The following is a 26,666-nucleotide window of genomic DNA, read 5'->3' on the forward strand; positions in this document are numbered from 1 at the left end:
CAGCAAATATCATTCTCAATGGGGAAGCACTGGGAGCCTTTCGCCTAAGATCAGGAACAAGATAGGGATGTCCACTCTCACCACTGCTATTCAACATAGTACTGGAAGTCCTAGCCTCAGCAATCAGACAACAAAAAGACATTAAAGGCATTCAAATTGGCAAAGAAGAAGTCAAACTCTCCCTCTTCGCCGATGACATGATACTCTACATAGAAAACCCAAAAGCCTCCACCCCAAGATTGCTAGAACTCATACAGCAATTTGGTAGTGTGGCAGGATACAAAATCAATGCCCAGAAATCAGTGGCATTTCTATACACTAACAATGAGGCTGAAGAAAGAGAAATTAAGGAGTCAATCCCATTTACAATTGCACCCAAAAGCATAAGATACCTAGGAATAAACCTAACCAAAGAGGTAAAAGATCTATACCCTAAAAACTATAGAACACTTCTGAAAGAAATTGAGGAAGACACAAAGAGATGGAAAAATATTCCATGCTCATGGATTGGCGGAATTAATATTGTGAAAATGTCAATGTTACCCAGGGCAATGTACACGTTTAATGCAATCCCTATCAAAATACCATGGACTTTCTTCAGAGAGTTAGAACAAATTATTTTAAGATTTGTGTGGAATCAGAAAAGACCCCGAATAGCCAGGGGAATTTTAAAAAAGAAAACCATATCTGGGGGCATCACAATGCCAGATTTCAGGTTGGACTACAAAGCTGTGGTCATCAAGACAGTGTGGTACTGGCACAAAAACAGACACATAGGTCAGTGGAACAGAATAGAGAACCCAGAAGTGGACCCTGAACTTTATGGTCAACTAATATTCGATAAAGGAGGAAAGACTCTCCATTGGAAGAAAGAGAGTCTCTTCAATAAATGGTGCTGGGAAAATTGGACATCCACATGCAGAAGAATGAAACTAGACCACTCTCCTTCACCATACACAAAGATAAACTCAAAATGGATGAAAGATCTAAATGTGAGACAAGATTCCATCAAAATCCTAGAGGAGAACACAGGCAACACCCTTTTTGAACTCGGCCACAGTAACTTCTTGCAAGATACATCCATGAAGGCAAAAGAAACAAAAGCAAAAATGAACTATTGGGACTTCATCAAGATAAGAAGCTTTTGCACAGCAAAGGATACAGTCAACAAAACTCAAAGACAACCTACAGAATGGGAGAAGATATTTGCAAATGACATATCAGATAAAGGGCTAGTTTCCAAGATCTATAAAGAACTTCTTAAACTCAACACCAAAGAAACAAACAATCCAATCATGAAATGGGCAAAAGACATGAACAGAAATCTCACAGAGGAAGACATAGACATGGCCAACATGCACATGAGAAAATGCTCCACATCACTTGCCATCAGGGAAATATAAATCAAAACCACCATGAGATACCACCTCACACCAGTGAGAATGGGGAAAATTAACAAGGCAGGAAACCACAAATGTTGGAGAGGATGTGGAGAAAGGGGAACCCTCTTACACTGTTGGTGGGAATGTGAACTGGTGCAGCCACTCTGGAAAACTGTGTGGAGGTTCCCCAAAGAGTTAAAAATAGACCTGCCCTACGACCCAGCAATTGTACTGTTGGGGATTTACCCCAAAGATACAGATGCAATGAAACGCCGGGACACCTGCACCCCGATGTTTATAGCAGCAATGGCCACAATAGCCAAACTATGGAAGGAACCTCAGTGTCCATCGAAAGATGAGTGGATAAGAAGATGTGGTTTATGTATACAATGGAATATTACTCAGCCATTAGAAATGACAAATACCCACCATTTGCTTCAACGTGGATGGAACTGGAGGGTATTATGCTGAGTGAAATAAGTCAATCGGAGAAGGACAAACATTATATGTTCTCATTCATTTGGGGAATATAAATAATAGTGAAAGGGAATATAAGGGAAGGGAGAAGAAATGTGTGGGAAATATCAGAAAGAGAGACAGAACGTAAAGACTGCTAACTCTGGGAAATGAACTAGGGGTGGTAGAAGGGGAGGAGGGTGGGTGGTGGGAGTGAATGGGTGATGGGCACTGGGGGTTATTCTGTATGTTGGTAAATTGAACACCAATAAAAAGTAAATTAAAAAAAAAGTAAAAAAAAAGAAAAAAATAAAATCCTAGAATAAGCTGAGTTTTCTTAATTTATCTAACACCCTTTATAAGAGGCACAAAATGAAACAAATGGTAATTTTAAGAGAATAGATACTCACTCTGTTCTGCTTAAGATGAAATTACATATTCTCTTGTAAAAGAAAAGATGTCAGAGTTAGCACAGAAGAATGAATTCATGTTATTAAGAATTCACAATTAAAATATTAAAATTCTGACATTATAAAAATGCTCATAAACCCACAACCATCATTTGATGTCAAGATGATATTGTAGTCATTAAAAAAATAATATTACCTAGAAATTCTATTCTGAACAAAGACATTAGATAGAAGAACTTTATTAAATAAAATTAGCATTCCTAAAGATGTTTGAAATCCACTTTGAGTAACTTTTGTGATTGTGAACTGTAAATATGAACATTAAGTACATATTTAAACTAGGTGAGTTACGTTGACTTTTTATTTTAATCACATATTGAGTTCTGCAATTTGTAAGAAATAGTAGCAAATTTATATTCAGGACAGCTTTCAATGTTTATGTGCATATTTAAACATTAAAGGTACATTTCTAAGTGATATGACACCTCAATAGGCACTAAATATAGTCAACTTAGCACTGCGGATGAATTGTATTCATGTATATGTTCATCAGTAAAATAGAGGACATGCTTATTTACTTTTTTTTCTGTCTATATAGTACAACAATATTGGCAGGTGGTTAACCTTTAAATGAATGTCTGAACCTATCCCTTAGCTTCACTGTCTGGCATTAGTAGCAAGAATCAATTAGTAATGAAGTTTATATAGAGTTGGAAATGTGCACTATAACTGCAAGCTTATTTACTAATACTAATGTGTTTAATCACATAGACGATAGCATAACAATAAAGGGGCATTTTAAAACTATATTTTTCCCTATGTCATGTAAAATTACAGAAAATATGGAAAAAATCATCTACAACCATTGTGAAAAATCAACTTTTTTCATTTGCCAAGTTTCTTTACATTCTAGGCTATATGTGTGAGCAATAAAATTCTCCAAAATTCATTAACAGAGCTATTATTCTGTGGAAACACATCTTTCTCTTCATGATGGAGAAAATGATATTTACTTGTTTGTGGAGCATGACATTTGGTGTTACCATATTGCAAATGTGGAAACAAGGATTTTATGAATGGTTTTGTTTTCAGATTTTAGGAGATAGTTAAATTTTGTGCAACAAAGTTACCATTTGAGATATACTCCAGGAAACGTATTCTCACTGTCTTCATACATATGTTGATTCTCTAAGGAAATCTATTTTGAAATCTCAAGGTTCATTATAGTTCTACTGCATACATCCTCAGTTTAATCAGAAATGTCTTTGCAAATCATACCACATTTCTTTTTTCTGCACCTATTAGTTCACTGGAACTATACATTTCTTTGAGTTTCCCATCTCCCTTAATTTGTAAATAAGGCAAATATATAAGTTCTGCTATAAGAATATTTTAGGTAAATTTAAATAGAATGTTCTGAGACATAGGACATTCTGACCTCAGTTACTTATTTTACTTCTATGATTAAAGATTAATATTCAGATTTTCTTTTTCACTGCTACCCATATAATACCTTGCTCTTCTTGGTCAAGTGTATTTCCTCACCTTCTTCATAGTCTTCCTGAAGTTCTGTTGTTCTTCTTCTTTTTTTTTTTGTATCATTCTTTTATAAATGTTTTCCAAATAAGTAGAATTATACAACCACTTTTCCCTGTAAATGGCAACATATACTGACCGCTATGTAGGGCAGAATAGTGCTCCACCAAAGATGTTCATGTTCTAATCCCTGCAATATGTGAATATGTTACCTTACATGAAAAAAAAAAAAAACTAAGGGTGCAGGTGGAATTGAAGTTGCTAATCTGTTGACTTCAAACTAGGGAGATTATACTTAATTATTGAGGTGGACCCTTAAAAGTAGAAAGGGAAGACTGAAGAATCAGTGAAAGATGTGATAATAATGAAGAGACAGGCAAGTTTTGAGGCATAAAAGAATCCCCTATTCCTTCCAGAATTCTATCGAAATATTAGCAAAAAAGTAAATCGGAAAATACATTCATTAAAGAATAAAAAGCAAAAGTGAGAACATCATCAGGTAAGAGATTTTAATAAATTTGTAGAAGGTAGGAAGTAGATGGGAGCCTGTTGATGAATAGCCTTAAGTAGAAGAATCTACAGACAAAAACCTATGTAGGAAAACGTCTAGTGGAAGTGAGCATCAGTATTCCCTGCCAACTCCTGGGAGACTTCAGATTCTATATTTGAAAGTTTAGGAATGGGGAGTGAAAAGTGAGACAGAAATTGAGGTGATTGTGTGAAGCCAACTCTATAGATCAGCTATTCAAATTTCCTCATCTGTATCCCCAGGCTACAAATAAATGAGATAATCTGCCAGAGAAGGCTAAGTATCCCTTGTGAGGGTTGTCCACCAGAGTAAGCCTCCCTCAAACTGAAAGATGGGAGAAAAGAATCCTGCCTATTCCTTCACTTAAAGTGAAGATAGTCAATTGATTTAATTATATTTGTCAGGTAAATGTTATAAACATTGTCAATGTAAACACTGTAATCTAATTGATAGAAATGGCAAGTGGTCAAGCCAAGAGAGAGGTTGAAGAAACTAATTTCCTCATTTTATGATAGTTGAGAGATTTCATCTACAGATGTTGAAATGAGAAACAAGATTAAGTATGTATATTATTTAAAATTATGAATGTAACATATTGTGGTAAGCAGCCTCTAAGATGGTCCCCAGTGATCCCTGCCTTCTGGTATTGACATCTTCACGTAATCTCCTCACTTTGAGTGTGGGTTAGATTTATTGATTAACTTCTAAGGAATAGAATACAGCAGAAATGATAGGATGTCACTTAGGATTAGGTTATAAAAAAGGACTGTGACTCCCCACCGCTTCCCTCCCCCAGTGCTTTGCTGGCCTACTTAGCTGCCAGGTTGTGAGACAGTCATGTGGAAAGACCTGCAATGATCCTTTTTCCCCATAGGTGAGCCTTTAGGCACAACTGAAGTCCTGAATGGTAAACTCACTGCAGCCTCATGAGAAATCTTGAGTCAGAGGTACTCAGCTTAGCCATACCCAGGTTCATGACCCAAAGAAAACTTGGGATAGTAAATCATGTTGTAACATTAATATTTTTGTAGTATAAATTTATTATGTAGCAATAGTAAATATACATTTTTATATACATATTTACATATGTACACATATACACACATATATAATTTGCTATTGAGTTTATAAAAAATGTTTGCATATAAAAGTTTAATTTTTATATAGTTAAATATATAAATTTGACTCATCATTTCTTTTTCTAAAAGATGTATTCATTCATTTTAGAGAAAGAGAGCAAGCACGGGGAGGGGCAGAGGGCGAGAGAGAGAGAATCTCAAGCAGATTCCCCACTGAGCATGGAGTCTGACTCGGGACTTGATCCTAGGACCCTGTGATCACGACCTGAGCTGAAATCAAGTCAGTCACTTAACCCACTAAGCTATCCAGGAGCCCCTGTCTCATCATTTCTTTCAGAAATTTTACCTTTTCTATCCATAGATTGTACATATAGTCTATTACATGTTGTATACCAATGTTTTAAACATTTTATATTTTAACTTTAATCCATATGACATGTATTTTTTGTTTAAAATAGAGTCCAGGGGGATCCCTGGGTGGCGCAGCGGTTTGGCGCCTGCCTTTGGCCCAGGGCGCGGTCCTGGATATCCGGGATCGAATCCCACGTCGGGCTCCCGGTGCATGGAGCCTGCTTCTCCCTCTGCCTGTGTCTCTGCCTCTCTCTCTTTCTCTCTCTCATTAATAAATAAATAAAAATAAATAAAAATAAAATAGAGTCCAATTTAACTTTTCACACATGACTAGTCAGTTTTGTCTGCAAAACTTATTAAATAAATAATCTATCATTTTCCCACTTACGTAAATAAATATAATAGATTTAATGAGTTATCATATATACTTGGAGTTGTTTCTGAAGACTGTTCTGTTACAGATTCATTTGTCTCTTCCTGTAACAATATCTTACTGATTTGATGAATGCATACTCTAGGCTAATTAGTAAAGCAAGTTCTGACTTCATCCAAATTGCTTTTCTTTTCTACATTTATGGGCAGTCAGTCTACAATGTACAAAAAGCTCAGATGGACAAGAAACAGTTCAAGTTAAAAAATCAGCAAAGATCACAAAAAACATTATTTACAAAAGAGCAATTCTAAATGACCAACAGACATAAACTTATGAAAAAATTCAAATTCTCTAATAGTCATTATTAGCTGATTAAATCAACCGTGAGATATAATCTTACCCTATCTGACTGGCAACAATTTAAGAGCTCTAATATCTATTTCTGTTGAGGCTGCAAAATAAAAGGAACACTTTACCTTACTTTACTGAACTTACTGACGAAAAACTGAAATATGCATTGTTACTGCCTTTTGGGAATTGGTACAGCCTTTTGGTGATATCTTAAAAAATTTAAGAACAGTTCTAACTTTAACCTAGAAATTCTACTCCTGGGAATCTATATCATAGAAATAAATTAACTAGTCATTGAGAGTATTTGCACAGAATGTTAATTGAAGTAATGATCATTGAGGTACAGAACTGAAAGCATTTTTCATTCCCATTAGTAAAAGAATGGCTCAATAAATTATGGAACCTGTATATCATGAAATTTTCAACAATTTAAAAAGAATCTTTAAAATTGTTACAGTTGATTTAGAGAGATTTCCACAAAAAATTCTTGACTGAGAAGAGAAAATGCAGAAAAGTTCAGTAGCATGATCTCAATTTTGTATAATAAGTAGTGGCCAAAAATATACAGGAATTATGCCTATACAGGCATTATCTTTTTGCAAGTGGAGTAAGACCCCCCAAACAAATAAACAAGCATGCAAGCTGAAATCATGTAAATTTATCTTAATAATCAATGGATAGGGCAGCCCTGGTGGCACAGCGGTTTGGCGCCGCCTGCAGCCTGGGGTGTGATCCTGGAGACCCGGGATCAAGTCGCACATCGGGCTCCATGCATGGAGCCTGCTTCTCCCTCTCCCTGTGTCTCTGCCTCTCTCTCTCTCTGTGTGTCTATGAATAAATAAATAAATCTTTAAAAAAATAATCAATGGATAAAACTATGATTGTTCTAAAGCCTTTAAAAATGTAGTCATAAAATAAAACTTCTGGGTCAATTAGTCATAAATGTATGGAGAAATTAATAAATTGTAAAACTAACGTTTATTCAGTACACCGTAAACTAACATGAAGAAAATTAAGAGTTAAAGCATTTTATTTCTTTGTAAAAAATGTATTAAAACAAACTTATCAAGAATAATTGGAACTAGAACAAGCAATCTCAAAACTTGTGTAGAACCACAAAAGACCTAGAATAGCCAAAGCAACCTTGAAAAAGAAAAAAAAAATACTGGAGGTATCATAATTCCAGATTTCAAGTTATGTTACAAAGTGGTAGTAATTAAAACAGTATGGTGCTGGCAAATAATAAACAAACAAACAAACAAACAAACAAAATTTTAAAAACCCAAAGAAACAGATCAATGGAACAGGATAGAAACCCAGAAAAAAAAAAACAAATCCAATTTATATGGTCAATTAATCTTTGACAAAGGAGGAAAGAATATGCCATGAGAAAAAGACATTCTTTTCAGTGGTGTTGGGGAACCTGAACAGTTACATGCAAAAGAATGAAATTGGACCACTTCTTTATATCATACACAAAAATAAACTCAAAATGGATTAAATGCCTAAGTGTGAGACCTGAAATCATAAAAATCATTGAAGAGAACACGGGCAGGATTTTCTCTGACATTGGGTACAGCAAAATTTTTCTAGATATGTCTCCTTAGGTAAGAGAGAGAGAAGCAAAAATAAACTATTGCGACTACACCAAAATAAAAAGTTTCTGCACAGCAAAGGAACAACCAACAAAACTAAAAGACAACCTGTGGAATGGGAAAAGATATTTTTAAACAATACATCCAATAAAGGGTTAGTATCCAAAATATATAAATAACTTATACAACTCAGCTACTCCCCAATAAATAGTCCAATTAAAAAATGGCAGAAGGGCAGCCAGGGTGGCTCAGTGGTTTAGCGCCGCCTTCAGCCCAGGGCATGATCCTGGATACCCAGGATCGAGTCCCACGTCAGGCTCCCGGCATGGAGCCTGCTTCTCCCTCTGCCTGTGTCTCTGCCTCTCTCTCTCCTCTCTGTGTTTCTCATGAATAAATACATAAAATATTTAAAAAATTTAAAAAATGGGCAGAAGACATTTCTCCAAAGAAGATGTCCAGATAGCCAATAGACACATGAAAAGATGCTCAACATCACCCATCATCAGGGAAATGCAAATCAAAACTACAATGAGACATCACTTCACACCTGTCAGAATGGCTAAAATAAAAAACACAAGAAACACTAGTGTTGGCAAGGATGTGGAGAAAAAGGAACACTTGGCACTGTTGGTGGGATCGCAAACTGGTGCAGCCACTCTGGAAAATAGTATGGAGGTTCCTCGGAAAGTTAAAAAATAAAACTATCCTATGATCTATTAATTGTAATACTGGGTATTTATCTAAAAAAATACACAAACACTAATTCAAAGACATACATGCACCCCTATGTTTATAGCAGAATTATTTATTTATAACAGCCAAACTATGGAAGCAGCCCACATGTCCATCAATAGATGAATAAAGAAGAGGTGATATATATATGAATATTACTCAGCCATAAAAGAGTGAAATTTTGCCATTTGCAACAACATGGATAGAGCTAGAGACTATTATGCTAAGCCAAATAAGTCAGAGAAAGACAAATGCCATATGTGATTTCACTCATATGTAGAATTTAAGAAACAAAACTAAGGGGCAAAGGAAAAAGAAAAGAAAGAGAAATCAAGAAACCGTCTCTTAACCTCAGAGAACAAACTGATGGTTACCAGAGGGGAGGTGGTGGGAGATGGAAGAAATAGGTAATGAGTATTAAAGAGTACACTTATTATAATGGGGAAAAAAAAAGAATAATTGTAAAAATGCTGTCTTCTTTTCACTGGATAACTTACAAAACAGTGCAGGATCTCTTCCATGCTTTGGGGAGTTGTCATACTTCTTTATGAGTTTGTTTCAGTTTCTGACACTTTGCCCTTTGCAATTTTTTAAAAAAAGATTTTATTTATTCATGAGAGACCACACAGAGAGAGACGAGACATAGGCAGAGGGAGAAGTAGACTCCCTGTGGGGAGTGCAATGTGGGACTCGATCCCCGAACCCCGGATAACGCCCTGAGCTGAAGGCAGGTGTTCAACTATTGAGCCACCCAGGTACCCCTATCCTTTGCACTTTCAATGTTGTGAAATATCTTCAGAGATTCCTTTAATGTGAATTTTTCGATGGTGTCACTCCCTCTGGGACATGATTCTTTTAACCACACACTTTGCTCATTTCTGTTAAATCCACCTGCCTAAGTTCCTCTGGGTGCATAACTAGAGTCTCCTGAATGGCTGCAGTGTCAATATTTCCATACTCAGTTATTTCTCTTAAGCTCCATTTATATTTGATTTGAATTTCACTTCCAGCATTATTACTTTTTCTATCTTTGCTGCTATTTCATCTTTGCAGCCCATTTCTCTCTTTTGATTATTTAAATTTTGTGAAATATCGTGTGGTTTTATCACTGGCAGAGAAAGAGGCAACCCAACTACACAGTTTTCCATCTGTGGGTGACCTGAATTAAAAATGTGCCGTGAGGGGATCCCTGGGTGGCTCAGCGGTTTAGCTCCTGCCTTCGGGCCCAGGGCATGATCCTGGAGTCCCCAGATAGAGTCCCATGTTGGGCTCCCTCCCTGCAGGGAGCCTGCTTCTCTCTCTGCCTGTGTCTTTGCCTCTCTCTCTCTCTCTCTCTCTCTCTCTGTCTCTCATGAATAAATAAAATCTTTTTTAAAAAATGTGCAGTGACCAATCATCAACAGATTTTGAAAGAAGGGACGTGATTGGTTAGTGATCACATTTGTTACTTACATGTTGCTGTGGGCTAACAAGCTAGGCCCCAAGTTTGTACTTTATGCAATTATTCACAGCTAATACATCATGGCAACTGAAATTTGAACCATACTCTTGGGGCACTGGTATTATTTCACTGAATGCTGTGGTAAGTGAAATTGCTTTGGGTAGCACCTATGCAAAGTGAAGACTTCCTATACACCAACATACACATGTGATTATATAATCATTTATTTTAAGAAAAAGTTTAATTGTGGTAAAAACCCATAACATAAAATTTACCCATTTTAATCCTTTTTAAATGCACAGTTCATTAGTGTTAGGTATATTCACATTGTTGTGTAACAGATCTTCAGAACTTTTTCATCTTGCCAAGCTACAACTCTATACCCATTAAGCAAGATGAAAGTTTTATATGTTTACATAATCATGAAGAAATATCAAAGGATTCCTAATAGATTGTAAACATGTGCTAATGGGGAAAGACTGTGTTTCTGAATTAAGGGGGGGAGAATTAAGCAAAACATAAAAACAAAACGCAGGAAAAATTGTATTAAGACAAAACATATACCATATTAGCACATTTATGTGCTTATAAATGCAAAAATATTTGTGTGAATATATATACATAAAAATAAAGGTAACTAATCAACAGAAATAAAAATTAGATTAGCAAAAATTGAGAGTAGGAGATAGCAGAGGGAGTAGAAGGGAGCTAATTTTCTTTCCTAATAAAGTCAGTTGATACTGTTGAGTGCTGATAAATTTAGAAAACAAGGCCTAAGTATAATATTCAGTAATATAGAGGTAATGACCAGAAGAACTTGAAATTAAAATGGCTAAATATGTTTATCTCTGCTAAAGAGAACTAGGAGTAAAGAATGGGAGATTTTTGCTTAGTGTCTTAATCTTCTGTAATGTTGGATTTTTTATTACCATATTTATTTTGTTTTTATAATTAAAAAAATGGTAAACTTAGTACATATTCTCTGGTGCTTACAATCAAGTTACACACCACACGAGAATTAAAGTACCATGTAAGGCAGTATCATTCAATGATATAATTATCTTTTTCTAAATATGTATATAATATGATCATTTCTTGTGAAGAAGTGAAGTTTTGTAGCAGCATTAATAAGGAAAAATGAGACGCTACATTTAAAGCTTCTATGATCATTATGCAGACAGTAATGTCTAACACCATAAAATACTAAGATGAATTAAGGTAACAGGACAGCAGTAAGAACATTAACGTAAAATTTGAAACCAATTTAAATATCCTATGGTCAGCTATACTATATAATGGAAAACCAAGTCGGTATCCTCCTTAAGTGGATCAAGACACTTTAGCATTACTAGTATTAGTTAGACATAATAGAAAAATGGATGCTGATCTAAAAGATTTTCTAGAACATGCTTGATGTTGAGTAATTTTAGTATAAGTCATTCATTTCTTTCAAAACTAATCACATTTAAATTATGGCTTTAAATATAATTGTGGGCAAATTTCCAGACTTCCAGGGAAGACGTGAATGTATACGAATAGGAGGGGGGGTAGTGATCAAATTTTGCCAGGATTTGTGAGTAAAAGTCAAATCACCTTTTATAAATGTTAAATATAGCATGATAGTGTGGTAGCAGCTGTGTTTGTCTGCTTTCCCCTGCTGTTCTTAAAAGAATGCACCTTGGCACATTTGTATGGAGCTAAAAAATGGTGTGGGTTTTTAATTTGCGCATGGTGTAGGGTGGTAGTTGTAATACAAATTTTCTCTAAGTTTTGGTATTGAAAGATGACATATTAATGTGAGAAATTAGATTTTGTTTACCAAGAGGAGCAGAAGATTCGATTACACTTTCTCAATACTAATTTTCAGAATGAATCATGTAAATGGACAGAAAGAATGAAATAAATTAGCAAACCACATGTAGGAGAACATCTGTTGTCCAATCTTATACATGGTAATTAAGGCAGATAGACTATTTGTTTGGTCCCAGCTTTCTCTGAATGCATGTGAAAATCCATCTTGCGGCTATTGCTTTTCTAGGACCATTACAAAGGCTTTGACTCCTCCTAGTTGAGAGTGAGAGAGAGAGAAACATGGGTTGTATATTAAACACTTAGTATGCTTTCTCCATGAGAAAATAAGGATTAAATATATTACAGAGAAGGTTCCATGAATCAGTACACATAAAAAAGTTTATAGTATATTTTCAGTTATATTTTATGTTTTGCAAATATGCACATACAAAGACCTACTAGTCATCTACCATGTTAAAATGTTTTTTACTCCTCAATTTAGTTCTGAAGGTATAATCCATATTAACAATAGTAAAACAGAGTTGAGGATTAAGATAGTTAAATCGTTTTCAGAATGTTTAAGGTTTTTAGAAATCTGACTGTTTATACTGGTGATTGGGTAATTCTCCATGTTACTCTGTGTGGTGAAAGCAAAACATTGCTTCTACCTTTTATGTTTTTCTTTTACCAATTCTCTTGTCTGTAATTCCCTGTTTAGCTTTTCCTAGAAATTAAACTTAATTCCTTTCTCTCTGAAGGTGCAGAGAGCTCTTTCTAATCTTCAATACATTTTCAATAATACATGGGTTAAGGTATACTCATGTGTAAAAGAAAGGAAACTCTGGAATATAGCTCAAAAGTTGAATGAGAAAGACCCAGAAATAAAATAATCTGGATATCTGAATAGGTAATGGCAGCTGGGGAGTGTTCATAAAAGGGCTTCTTAGGATTCTTAGGAAAGTTGTATTTAGTAAATTTTAAAAATTTCCTCTTGTTATCTCCAAATCTTCAGAAGAGTTTTATTTTTTATTATGGACTGTTCGTCTTTACTTAGGGGAACTAAAGGACACATCAAATCCTTAAAAATAATGGACATTGGCTGTACTTATGAAAACCTGCTCTGGAAAAAAATCATAGTCTTCATACTATCACACAGGTTTCTTGTCATCTACCCTACCTTGTCCTCTGGCTTTCTCTCAACCATTCTATATGTCAATTTTGCAGAAAGGTTTAGAACCAGTCAATCACTGTGCAGTTTTTCTTTATATATATATAAATTGAAAGCTGTATTACTATCCCAAGTTAATGATAAAATTTTTTATACCCAAGGTCCACACTAACATTAGGACATGTAGAAGAGACTAATAATTATTGAATGTTCATAGTGTAATATTAATCATCTCATTTCATCTTCATAACCATGGGCCAGAAAGATTAAAAAACTATAACCAGTTAGGGTAACAAGTCAATCCCAATGGTTATTACTATTTTTTTTTTTTTTTTTTTTTTTTAGAGACAGTGGGGAAGTAGTAGAGGGAGAAGGGGAGAGAGAATCTTAAGCAGGCTCCATGCCCACTGTGGAGTCCAATGTGGGGCTCAATCCCATGACCCTGAGATCATGACCTGAACTGAAATCAAGGGCTGGTCGCTTAACCAACTGAACCACCTAAGTGTCCAAACCCAGTGGGTTTTATGTGGTAATTTCAGTTATCTGAAATTGCCTGTTCAAGATACTGTTCTATCTCGTTTTTATTGGCTCTTATAAGGAATTCCACAATTCCATGTGGCTGTATCTGTGCATCCCAGGATCCCGCTTGTAGATCTCTGCTGCCCCTGCTGGGTCCCCTCAACAAAGTAAGACATTTCACTCCAGTGTGATCAATCAAAGCTCTTTCTCAACTTAATTTGCTTGAATTAGCAAAGAAGATTGCTTGGCCATGCCACTGTAAGTAGGGTCTCAGAATGAAGAAATCATTTAAAAAGAAAGGGAGAAAAGTAGATGTGAGAGATATTAGGGAGGAAGAGAGAAAGGAGGTCCCGGTTGACTTGAATCTAGCAGAACGAGCTTTCTGGGCATGCAACCTGTACAGTCATACAGGATTCTGAATTTGGAAGGGCTAGCACAGAAGGTTTAATGCTTCGCTATAGCCATCCTGAAATTTTTAATGACTTTTAAACAAAGGCATCATGGTTTTGTGTTTTTTTTCTTTTTTTTCATTTTGTAAATTATGTAGCCAGTTCTGGTCTCCGGTCTAGTTTCTGAAATCTAGTTCCTCCTAGAATGTGAACTTCCTTAGTATTTTTCTCTGCTTTGTAGGAAAATAAAGTCCTTCTGTGCTTAAGCTAGTTTGGGTTGAGAATTTGTAACTTTCAATGGAAACACTTGTGACAAACATGTCTTCAAATCTCTACTTTCTATCAGTCCTCAGGTTGTGATACCAACAAACCCTGATTATCTCTGAAGAATAAATTATTCACTTATGAATGATTTATGACACAGTTTTAACACTAAATCTTGTTTTCCTGCCATCTGCCATGCCTTTAGCTGACTTCACAGCATCAATTAGATCGTCCATGGAATGAAAACTAATGTTAGCTACTCTTAAAAAAAAAAAAAAAAAAAATATATATATATATATATATATATATATATATCATTTATATGTAATATTTTAATATATAAATACTTAAAATACATTTTTTTTGAAAGTAGAACTATATGATACCTATGTAGCATGTAGCAAATGCACACCAGGGAAAATTATAACGTGTAGAGTAGTTTCCAGTTTATAAAATGCTTTTACACACAATATATTACTATATGAAGTTCTCTCTTTTGACTAGAACCACTGGGCGATTGGTGGGTAAACCATCTCCCTGATAATGGGTACATTTTCACATTTCATTATGTTGGAAACAAATGAAAATGGTATCTTACTGCCATATAAAAGCAGGGCTTATCTACATCTGAAATTCAGTTTGTGATACTGGTCATTCTAAGTTTGTACAGATATAGAGAGGCAGAGAAAACTCCATCTATGGTCAACTGAAACGACAGCAGAGGTCAGCTGCTGTTTTATTGAGACAGAACTCAAAGACAGGGATGCTTTTACCGGAGGAGTAAAGCCAGGTAGGACGAGGACAAGATGCAAGCAATCATGTGTACTCATTAGATGGAAAAGCCCATGTGCTTCACATTATGAAATATTAGGATGAGGTCCTGTCCTCTGCAACCTCACTGTAGTAAGTTTGCTGGAACTGGATTAATTTCAAAAAAGGCATGTGGGCAAATTTATTAAGGACAGAAATACTTGGTTTTAAAAGTAAATAGATCAGGCCTGCACGTGAAGGTTCAGCAGTGATTTGATGGAGGGCTCACACCGGTTTGCACGGTTTTGTGGGTACCTGAACTGTCTTCCCAGCATCCTCCATAATGCTCATCATTTCTTCCTTTTCCAGAGCAGTCTGTCTTCGCTCAAGACCACTGTTTGGGAAGTGAGTGAGGTGCCTCTCTTCCTTGTCACAGTGTAAATGAAGAGAGGATGTTTTATTTTGTTTACAACAGTTCACTCCCTCCTGTTAGTAAGAAGTGGAAATCAGGTCTCAGGACTCATATAACCGAGAGAGGTGAAGAATGGAGTTATAGAAATGGCAAGATCTTAAAATGAATTCAGGATTTAGTAACCAGCTGAAGGACAACGGCAGATGGTAAGTTTAGAGGTGTACAAATATAATGGGAGGAGGTCAGATGAATTTCGATAGCAATTGCAGGAGAACTGCGTGATAGTTTTGAGGAATAAAGAAGAGAAGACAAACCATATGGTGAGATGGTAATTAGGCTCCAGTGTTTTGCCTTTAAGAAAAGGAAAACCTTGGAAACTTACTTATAAAGACACAACCTAAGGTAAGGGAAAAGATTTATTGGAAAAGGAAAGAAAGAGAGATGGCAATCTAGGTCTAAGTTGTAGAGTTAGGGGGGGATTTTACGGTAAAATTGAAACTAGGGACAGGAAGACAGGTAATATATAGTAATTTAAACAATACAAAACTATGAATCAGGCTTCCTTATTATAGGAATAGTCGAAGAGTACTGAGAAATGGAACAGAGTTTGCAGAGAAATGATTTGTAAAAAGTAAACAGGAACATTTTGACACTGACAATAAATGAGTGAATTCTCTGCTTATTACAATGCAAATCTGTTCTTCGTGTCCAGGAAGAAAAGTCAACGTCTTCTTAGAGTGTGGAGAAAAATCTCTGCTGAGTACAGATGACTAGCTAAGTCTATAAACTCAGAGGTTATTCCATTAGGTGATCCAGGCTTGGGTCTGTGTTTGTTTCTTTAAAGACAATTGAAGTTTCACGCTATCAAGCAACTAGTGAAAATGTTTTTCTGCTGCTCATTCTCTAGTCAAGGCAGGATTGCCATGCTGATTTGTGGTAGCTTCTGCTTGAAAGGTTTTCCCTCCTATTCTTTTGAGGTCTTGGAGGGGTGTGGAGGCAAAATAGCTGGATTTTACTTTATTTATTTAAAGATTTTATTATTTATTTGAGAGAGAGTGAGAATGAGTGAGAATGAGAGATTGTGAATAGGAGGAGAGCAGGGAGAGAAGCAGACTCCTCACTGAGCAGGGAGCCCAACTCAGGGCTCAATCCCAAGACCCTGGGATCATAACCTGAGACAAAGGTAGACCCTTAACTGACTGAACCACCCAGGTACCCAGAGTAGCTGGATTTTATTTATTTTAAAGATTTTATTTATTTATTCATGAGAAACCCAAAGAGAGAGGCAGAGACACAGGCAGGGGGAGCAGCAGGCTCCATGCAGGGAGCCCCATGTGGGACTCGATCCTGGGACCCCAGGACCATGACCTGAGCCAAATGCAGATACTCAAAGCCACCCAGGTGCCCCAAATAGCTGGATTTTAAACTGAAGGAGTAAGGAGCAGATTGGATAACCTTTGCAGGGTGCTGTGGCCCTGGGCTGCAGAGTGCACAGAGGGATTAGAGGGGTATCAGGGAAAGTAGACTGAGGCTGGCTCAGTCTGGAGGAGCAGACTGATCAGCAGAGCCTGATCTGAGACAAAGGCAATAGTGTGGAGAGAATGGATTTGAGGGGGATTAAGGAGGAGGAATGGACAGGATTTAGAGGCTGAATGTGAAATGGAGCAGGCCTCTGCCTGGATAACTGGGTAGGCTGTGTGGCTATTCACTGAGGCGAGCTCAAGGGGTAAGAGGCAGGTAGAGAGAGAGCTGCTGAGTTCACTTTTGTTTGTGGTGCACTTTAGGTGTCTGTGGGATAGTATCATTTTTTTCCCTTCCTAATTCTGACCACCAAACTCTTGATGAATATTTTTCTTTACATTGATTAATTAATATACTCTTGAAGTCGGAGTTATCGGTCTTCTAACCCAGAAACAACAATAGCTTCCCATTATCTGCTAATTTAACTAGTTCAGTTCTTAGAGAGGCAACCTTATTTCATTTCTCCTTCCTAGATTTCAAGGTGTCGTTCACTGTTGACCCTATAATCCCTTGACTTGAGTGTAATTTATCAAAGAGAAGGAAAAGTCAAAGAGCTTTCAGGATTTCTGTCTGGAATCCTGAAGAACTGTGGTGGTATTGGTAAACATTGGCAGTTGGTAATGGAATTGTGAGAGGCTCAGTTTTGTTAGGTATTTAAACGAGGAATATCCAAGTAGAATTGCCATTTCATAGAATGTTGGACTAGAGGGGACTTCTTTTTTTTTTTTTTTTAAAGATTTTATTTATTTATTCATGAGAAACACAGAGCAAAAGGCACAGATACAGGCAGAAGGAGAAGCAGGCTCCATGCAGGGAGCCTGATGTGGGACTCAATCCCAGGACTCCAGAATCACGCCCTGGGCTGAAGGCAGGTGCTAAAATGTTGAGCCACCCAGGGATCCCCGAGAGGGGACTTTTAAAGTGAAGGAATATTAACACTATTGATCATATACTATATGCCAGGCACTTTGCCAGAACTCCTTCATATATGTCACCTCAATTAATCTTGATGACACGCTTATAGATTATTTTTCCTGTTTTATGAATGGACATAAAGATTCTCAGATATATATATATATATATATATATATAATATATTTTATCTATTTATATATTTACATGTATTATATATAACATAAATATATAGTATATCTAAGGTATTAACATTTCATGGGGTGATTAAGGAAAAATGTCTGCAATGACTCGTTAAGGGGGTGATAATAAATAAAAGGTTGACAAACACTGATGTAGACCCATTTCATTTATAAAGTTTTTCCTTTTTTGCAGAATTCTTTTTTGTTTCATATGAAATCACATGCTAAACACTAATACATACAACAGGTAAAAACAGCGTTGGTTTAAATGCCAGTGGGGAGATGGGCCAGAAACATGCCATTTCTGATGCCTTTCCCTCACCTTCTGTGGCAGCCGTTGAGGTACTGATATGAAGCTTAGAGCTCTGAGCATCTTAGTTGGAATAGCTGAGAAACACAATTTAACCTCTTCATTATACAGATGAGTAAACTGAGGCGAGCTTGTAATGTGTAAGCATGAACTCTCACGGTGATTTTATTATTCACACAAAGTGGAACTGAATCAGGCTTTCTATCTAGGGGCAGACTCTGGAGGAGAGACACACAGAAGATGGGAAAAGAGAGAGAAAAGCCAGAGCAGAGGGCAGGTAAAGAATGTTTAAAGAGATGATGAGAAAAATAAGTGAGATGTTAAAGAAAGATACTCATCACAAGAAAAAAAAATGGAGGGGGGGGGACTGTGCATAGTGACTAAATGTGGTGAACATTTCACAATATCTACAAATATCTAATCACTATGTTGTATACCTGAAACTATACAATGTGATAGGTCCGTGAGATCTCAAAAGATACATTAATTTGAAAATGGATACTGTCCTCAGCAGCTGCAAATGGAGAGGCCATGGTTTCAGGACAGTGTATGGGTAGAGCTTGGTTGCACAGGAAACTGGATATTTCAGACACCATCAGCAAATAGGTAAGGATGTTAACTTTGCTAATTATTGCAACTAATTACCTTTCCATGATCAAATAGAAACATCAATACATTAATCACCGCAAATTGAGAAAACAATTTTTAGTCTACTATATTAAGATGGGTTCAGCTTACAGAATTAGAACACAAAACAATGTGCAAAATGGATGCCTTGAGGACAGACCTCAAGCAAAGGCAGGTCACATGTACCTTTGATTTTATATAATGTCGGAAACACATCATTTCACCTGAGGCCAAAAAAGGAAAAACATATATGATGATGAGATAGAGACATAGATGAAAGAAAAAGAAAATTTGAAAACCTCTATTGAGCACCATGGAATTCTTCCAACAGATTTTACATGCATTTTTACCTTTGAGTGACATCATTGCTCTTTGCTATTGTCAGACAAATCGTTATCCAGGTGACTCAACAAATTATAATTGGGCTTTAGTAATTGTGCTTAGTGTGAGGGAATTAAATTGTAATCTTACAAGAGTCTTAATAATTCCTTAATTCTTTTTTGCTATTTATTTCAAATATTGGGAGTGCAATCTGGTAGTGACATCTAACACTTTCAATTGAACCTTAGTTAAGTGTCTCACACTAACAGGAATATTCCTGTTATCTTTTACACAGCTCTATCATCCACAAACATGGGCAGATTAATTTTCTAATCAAAACATTCTGGGAAACTATTAAGCATGACATTAAACTGTGTTATACTAATTATATTCCCTATGAAGAATTTCTATCTGAACTTACAGCAAAAGACCCTGGAGAAAACTTATCAGAGAACAAATTGTTTAAACGTGTTTTAAGAAGAATCACATATTCCTATAATAATTTTGCTTTTCATACCTACCTTAAATCAACTCTGTTCACAGTGATTCACTATGGTGGCAAGATCTTGTTGACCTTGCTAAACAGATTTTTTTTAAAGTGTTAAATCCTGCATAAGTGTGTAACATGGCAAACAAGTATTTAGCTCTATTGTGAACATTTGTCCAAAATTAATATTTGCTTCTTACTAGAATACTACTCTCATCAAGAAAAAAGAAATAACAGAATTAATTGTGATATACCAAGGGGTGGGTGGGGGTATGGAAATCATTTTAGCAGGGGTCAGAAGTAAAATTTCTATAAAGGACCAGATAGTAAACAGCTTAAGTTTTGCAGGCCAGATGGTCTCTGTTGCAACTACTCTGGTCTACAGTTGTACAGAAAAAGGAGTTCTGGACAATATGTAAAAGAATAGGCATAGCTGTATTCCAATACCATTTTATTTATGAAAAGTAGATGGATGATCAAAACCATAATGAGATAACACTTCACACCCACTAGCATGGCTAGATTCAAAAAGTCAGGTAAAAAAAAAATGTTAGTAAAGCTAGGGCAAAATTGGAAACCTCATGCTCTACTGGTGGGAATGTAAAATGGTGCAGCCACTTTGGTATAGTTTGGTAGTTCTTTAGACATAGAGTAACCATATGACCCTGCATTTCCTCTCCTTTGCATATATCCAAGAGAAATAAATACTTGTGCCCCTGTGACACCATGTCCATGAATATTTATAGTGGCATTATTTGTAACAGTCAAAAGAAACAACCCAAATGTCCATCAACTGATGAATGGCTAAACAAAAGGTGGTATATCCATACAATGGACTATTACTCAGCCCTTCAGGGATATTTGGCAGTCTTGCGAGATTTTTGGTGACATCTAGTGGCTGAGGTCAGAAATGCTGCTAAACATCCTACAAGGCACAGGACAGCCTCTTCTACCCCCATCATAAGAATTATCAAATGTCAATAGGGCTGAGATTGAGAAACCCAGGTTTACATACGTACATTATATGATTATATCAGTGAGCATTCTGTGTGTATGATTTGCTTTCTCCCCATCTTACATTATGTTGTAAAACAGCAGCAATTTAAACCAACACAGACAAGCAGGTGGAAAATGTGGAAGGACCCAGGCCGCAAAGCCAGCAGGGTAAGCAACACTAGTATATTTTGCTACTGAAGGTTTGAAATGAAGGTGCCAAGTCAGTGCTAATGGCCAGGTAATTATTCTGAAACCCTGTGATTAAGTACGAAGTGCTATAGAACTTTTGTAAAATGAGGTACGCCTCCACTGCAGTAAGGTGGTAAAGCAATGGAGAAAGTGGTCAAGCCACATAAATTAGGCCTTGAATTAGGCTTGCAATTATGTTTCTTTTCCTAATCCACTGACTCCTTGGAAAGCATGCACAGCAAAGCACTGAATTTGTAATCTTTTTGGTAGTGTTTCTGTAGAACTACAAAACTTCTTTTGTAGAACTCGGATTTGTTGAGAAATTTGTAGAAAGAGGGAAATGCAGTGTTTTTTGTTGTTTGTTCCTGGTTCTCTGCCTCTGTATTAATTTGAGGGAGAGAAGGAAAATGCATGTGATAGGAGAGAATAAAAAAAGTGGAAGACATGTAGTGGGAAGGGAATATTTTATTACTTAAAGTAAAAAAAATTAAAATCATCCTAAAAGAATATTAATTATTTCATTTTTCCCTACCAGCATTTACCAGCATTTAATAGCTCATTGTGGTCTCAATGCCACTAAATTAAGATTTTTTTTGAGGAATGTAAAGAGTTAAGGGAGATCTCCAAAGTTCCTATATTTCTATTAATTTGTATATTTTGTTAAAAACTGAATATAAAACATATCTGACAAACAGAAAATTATAGAAAATAGTAAAATAGACACAAATATACCCACCACTGAGATGAAATACTTGTTGATATTTTCCTAGATTGACTTAAGATCTTTCCCTTTTATTTTTTATTTTTTTAAAGATCTTATTTATTTATTTATTCATGACAGAGAGAGAGAGAGAGGCAGAAACACAGGCAGAGGGAGAAGCAGGCTCCATTCAGGGAGCCCGACGTGGGACTCGATCCCGGGTCTCTAGGATCACGCCCTGGGCTGAAGGCAGCACTAAACCGCTGGGCCACCTTGGGCTGCCCAGATCTTTCCCTTTTAATAAATAAAACATTACAGATACCTTAGCTACAAAGTCGCAGCTTCAATTACTTATCTCTTCTTCCTTTACTCTCTGGGAGTAGGTGAAGTTTGGGGGTATATTTCCTTCGTGTTTTTACACACACACACACACACACACACACACACACACACACACACTAAGTGTACTTGCCACTTGATTTTCCCTTTTATTCTTGAGATAGATCTACATGTAGACCCATTATTTATTTTTATTTTTATTTTTAAAATATTTTATTTATTTATTCATTAGAGACCCAGAGAGAGAGGCAGAGATGCAGGCAGAGGGAGAAGCAGGCTCCCCATGGGGAACCTGATGTGGGACTCGATCCCAGGACCCTGGGATCACGACCTGAGCCAAAGGCAGCTGCACAACCACTGAACCACCCAAGCACCACAGACCCAGTTATTTATTTTCAATACAATATAGGATTCTATCCTATAATAAACCTCTGTGGGTTTTTATTCTTTCTGTGACTGCAGGATGGTGAAACAGTTTGCTCTGTTTTGCTATTATGAAGTGTTCAAGAAGTATCTTTGTATGGGTACCTTTGGGCTTCTCCAAGGAGACCTGTAGACATGGAAGTGCTGGGTCACAGGTACATGTATCTTCACCTTTACTAGATCTTACCAAGTTTGCTGTCCAAAGTGGTTGTACCACTCTAGTCATCTTTGTAGGAATCCCTACATCTTGGCCAAAACTTGGTGACATGAGACTTTGTAATATTTGCCAATATGATAAGGGTAAAATGGTGCCTCATAAAATTGTCATTAAAAAAATAATTGGGAATGATACATCCTTTCCCTCAACTTTTCACACCATTCTCTCCTGTCATTAGGAGTGAACCCTCACAAAAATTGCATTAGTCATTGTCTGGATGTTGAGACTGAACAGAAATGGTAAAGGAAAGAAAGATATTTTTGGATTCCAAGCTTCTTCAGGCCTACCTTTTGTCTCATTAAATTTTGTCCAACCCCTGGCCCATGGGGCGTGTTTCCAAAACTATTGACTCAGTGGGGTATAACATCTTCTTGCGGGGGTATCAGAATGAGAAGCAATGCATGCTATTGTAAAGTTTAAATAATAAGCAAATTAAAAATGTACTTTTAAAAATGTAAAGCTTAGACAAAATTATTATTTTTCACAGATGCATTGCAGTTGCAAAGAATTTTTTTTAAAGATTTTATCTATTTGAGAGAGAGCATGAGCAGGGGGAGAAGCAGAGGGAGAGGGACACACAGGGCCCCACACAGGCTCGGATCCCAGGACCCTGAGATCATGATCTGAGTTGAAGTTAGATGCTTAACTGGCTGAGCCACCCAGGTGCCCCAAGAGTTTCTATAAGAAAAATTTCAGAGTAATCTATGTGAAGCTTGAAAATTAATTATAATAAATTGTTAATAACTTCTGTTAATTTATACTTAGTACCTTCTATATGCCAAGGACGGGAGAAAGAAAAGAACAGCCCCCTTCACATCAGGTAGCTGGTTTGACACTTACATAAAGGCTCAAGGTTTTTAAAAGCTAGCCTGACAATCACAGCTAAGCCACATTGTTCTCCTCATGGTCATAATCTCTCAGAGCACCAATATCGGATAAGGTCACTCTGTGTTGAAGTGAGGCAGAACAAGACCACTTCTAAGTTTATGCACAAACAACAGCAAGGTCAAGTGCAAATCACAAAAGACCTCCCCCGCCCCCATATTATGAATGACTGTGGCTTTATTGTCAGTTCCAACTCTAGCCTCATCCTTTTTTTTTTTTTTTTTAATTTTTTAAAAGATTTTATTTATTTATTCATGAGAGACACAAAGACAAAGGCAGAGGGAGAAGCTGGCTCCCTGTGGGGAGCCTGATGCAGGACTCAATTCCAGGACCCGGAGATAACACCCTGAGCCAAAGGCTGAGCCACCACTGAGCCACCCAATTGTTCCTCTGGCCTCATTCTTTACCTGCCATTCTCCTAGATAAAACTTATTAGGATACCCAATCATTTACTGTCCCCAATTCCTGACAGCACTGAAATCCAGAGTAACCCTCCTCACTTGGTTTCAGAGGAACCTTCCACTATCACCTAACCAAAGTCCAAATCCTTTGAGTCCTTTCTGATACTTCCCTACTGGGAAGCCCCACAGTTCTCTATAGCGCATGATCTCATTCCCAGAGAGTAATGAACTCCACTTGTTCAACTACAAGTGGTCCTCGTGGGAAGCCCTTCCTCCTGGTGGTCTCTGGTGGGAAGGGCTTTCACAGACATTTCTGAGAACTTTACATATGCTATCTCGTGTAAGCCTGGCAACACCCCTGTTTGTTAGGTATTATTATTATTATTATTATTATTATTATTATTATCCCCTTTTGCAGGTGGAAAGGCAAAGAAAGAAAGTGTAAAACAAAGAAGAAAGAAAGAAAGAAGTTGTCATCTTCAACATCCCATAGCTAGTAAATGACAGGAAAAAAATTTATACCTGGGCCTCATGGTCATTAAGACCTAAGGAACTACTTCAGTTCTCTGGACGTTGCTGTTCGCCTGGACTTTCCCCTAAATATTATGTGCTCTTTCAAGACAAAGACTGGCACAGAAAGTCTGGAACAGTATAAACAAATAAATATTAAGCAAACAAACAACCCAATGACTATAGCCTGAAGACATACTTGGAACTAAGGACCCTTTTCTGAACCTCCCCAGAGTTGCTAGAGTTGTTTCTTTCTTTCTTTTTTCTTTAAAGATTTTATTTATTTATTCATTCATGAGGGACAGAGAGAGAGAGACACACAGAGAGGCAGAGACACAGGCAGAAGGAGAAGCAGGCTCCACACAGGGAGCCTGTTGTGGGACTTGATCCTGGGTCTCCAGGATCACGCCCTGGGTCAAAGGCAGGTGCTAAACTGCTGAGCCACCCAGGGATCCCCCTAAAGTTGTTTCTTGTACCCAAATCAGGACTGCATGTTTACCAGAGTCTTGGCCCACACCACTTGCATGTAGTCAGAAGACGGATAACTTAAGGAAATAGTTCAAAGGAAAAACATGGCTTTAAAAGAGGGAACAAGCACACTGATGTGTGGGAAAACTGGTTTAGCCTTGAGGCCTGATCTTGGCTATACACAACGAATTCTTGCATGGTTTCAGCTCCAGGCCCTTCATTGTACATCCTCAAGTTTTTTCAGCTCTATGGTCTTGAGCGCTCTGGGCCTTGCTTCTCACCCAGAATGTCTTGTATCTGATGTCCTGCCACTCTTTCCTGCCTAGTGAAAATCCATGGACTCTTCTTTTTGGCTTTCCAGATCTGCTCCTTCAGATTGGATATCCTCCTTCTCTGTTTTCAATGAACCTTTAAAATGACTGCTATGGGGACTCAGCGGTTGAGCGTCTGCCTTTGGGCCAGGGCGTGATCCTGGAGACCGGAGATCGAGTCCCACGTCGGGCTCCCTGCATGGAGCCTGCTTCTCCCTCTGCCTGTGTCTCTCCCTCTCTTTCTTCATGTCTCTCATGAATAAATAAATAAATAAATCTTAAAAAAAAATAACTGCCATATATTTATATTATTTTGTTATTTGTGTAAAGGTTTGTGAACCACAGACTGTGAGCTCCTTAGGGACATGGCCAAGCCCTTTCTGATTTTTAGCGGGCTCTTCTGCTGCCCCAGAGCAGGCCCTCAGCACTTAGGTACTCAGCAGGTGCTCGGTAGGTCCAGAAAGCATCCTTTGGGAGCATCCTGGTTGCTGTTGTTCTCACCTGCCTACCACCTTTTCAGGTTCCGAGATGTGGGAGAGCTAGGTTCCCGTCTCACGGAGTCCAAGAATGAATCTCGGGGAGAAAGGAGAGTAAAGCAATAGTAGTGTATTAAGCAAAGACACAGAGCAAGCTCCCAGAAGTGAGAGGGGTCCGGAAAGGGTTGCCAATGAGGGTTTTTTTTTTTTTTTTTTTTGAGTGGCCTTTTATAGAGAACCTGACTAGGGAGATTTCGGCCTTGAGGTGTCTTGTGCCATCTTGAGTGAATGGCATGGTTTTGTTGTTGTTTTGGGTCTGGGGAGTCTCTGCGATTACTCTGTAGCCATCAAAGGAAGATACTCCCTAACATTTGAGGCCCGGTGGCCGGATCTGCTTCCTTATCTCTGGTTGTGTTGCATCTCGGTGTCCTTGGGATTTATGGGAGTCTGACTCGGGGGCCTTCCCCTTATCGGTCCCGGCCCAGCCCTATCTGTCCCTTTCCTCTTCCCAGCGGCCCATCCCACCAGGGCCCTCCCGAGTGTTGAGCTTTGTCAGCGCATTGCTGCATCTTAGCCTGCCTCCCAGGAGGGCCTTACCGGGGATGCTCTTCTCCGGGGCGCGTCTGGGGAGTGCCCCTGAGTTGGGACCCCCTCTGATGGAAGTAGGACTCTTAAGGGTTGGCAGATGACTTCTCCTTCCAGTGCTTCTCAGATGGTGGAGCAGAGGGTCTCGCCCGCCCTTCCAGGTTAGCAGGAACCGGTTCCCCCAATCCCCAATTCCCGGGAGGTTCTCACGCCTTCCGGACCGGGTCCCACCCGGGCCGCGTCACAGCCCAGCTGCCAGGACCGCCAGCGGGCTTGAA

The 26,666-nt window shown here is 37.7% G+C and overlaps 1 protein-coding gene and 1 long non-coding RNA gene across 2 annotated transcripts in view; one reads left to right on the plus strand and one right to left on the minus strand.

Moving 5' to 3' along the window:
* Window positions 1-9,671: 9,671 nt before the first annotated feature.
* On the minus strand, window positions 9,672-26,665 carry LOC144287952 (uncharacterized). The gene is made up of 3 exons (XR_013355829.1): window positions 26,401-26,665; window positions 24,561-24,679; window positions 9,672-12,299 (listed from the first exon to the last, which is right to left on the minus strand). It is a non-coding gene; the product is annotated as an uncharacterized LOC144287952 (long non-coding RNA).
* DIAPH3 (diaphanous related formin 3) overlaps window positions 26,415-26,666 on the plus strand; it is a 512,559-nt gene continuing 512,307 nt past the window's right edge. The window contains exon 1 of the mRNA XM_077855466.1: window positions 26,415-26,549. The gene's annotated coding sequence lies outside the window, so the exon portion shown is untranslated. The remainder of the gene's footprint in view (window positions 26,550-26,666) is intronic.

The sequence above is a fragment of the Canis aureus genome, chromosome 17 (assembly GCF_053574225.1).
Source record: "Canis aureus isolate CA01 chromosome 17, VMU_Caureus_v.1.0, whole genome shotgun sequence".
Taxonomy (NCBI): domain Eukaryota; kingdom Metazoa; phylum Chordata; class Mammalia; order Carnivora; family Canidae; genus Canis; species Canis aureus.